The sequence below is a fragment of the Octopus bimaculoides genome, chromosome 10 (assembly GCF_001194135.2).
Source record: "Octopus bimaculoides isolate UCB-OBI-ISO-001 chromosome 10, ASM119413v2, whole genome shotgun sequence".
Taxonomy (NCBI): domain Eukaryota; kingdom Metazoa; phylum Mollusca; class Cephalopoda; order Octopoda; family Octopodidae; genus Octopus; species Octopus bimaculoides.
This window is the reverse complement of record NC_068990.1, coordinates 67,144,442-67,144,881: the sequence shown is the minus strand read 5'-3', so window position 1 is coordinate 67,144,881 and position 440 is coordinate 67,144,442. Positions and strand designations below refer to the sequence as shown.

General features: G+C 30.7%; 1 protein-coding gene across 1 annotated transcript in view; it reads left to right on the top strand.

Moving 5' to 3' along the window:
* Nucleotides 1-440, top strand: part of LOC106883993 (protein lev-9-like) — a 1,203,458-nt gene that overhangs the window by 1,075,214 nt on the left and 127,804 nt on the right. The gene's annotated exons all lie outside the window — the stretch shown is intronic.

Below are 440 nucleotides of genomic sequence, written 5' to 3'. Positions count from 1 at the left end.
TATCTATCTATCTATCTATCTATCTATCTATCTATATATATATATATATATATATACATGAAATTGTTGTATATTTATATACACATATGTGTGTAAGTGTGTGTATGTACACACATGTATGTGCATGCATACATCTTTGTGTCTGTACCTGTCCTCCATCACCACTTGACAACCAATGTTGGTGTGTTTACATTACATCCCCATAATTTAGTGGTTCAGCAACAGAGATCGAGAGATCGATAGGATAAGTACAAGGCTTTAAAAAAACGAAGTACTGGGGTCGATTCTTTCAGTTAAAATTCTTCAAAGCATTGCTCTAGCGTGTCCACAGTCTAATGTTTGGAAAGAGTAAAAGGTTTATATATGCATATGTTATATTTATGTATTTAGGTATGAATTATGTATGTATGTATGTATGTATATATGTTTGTATATATATA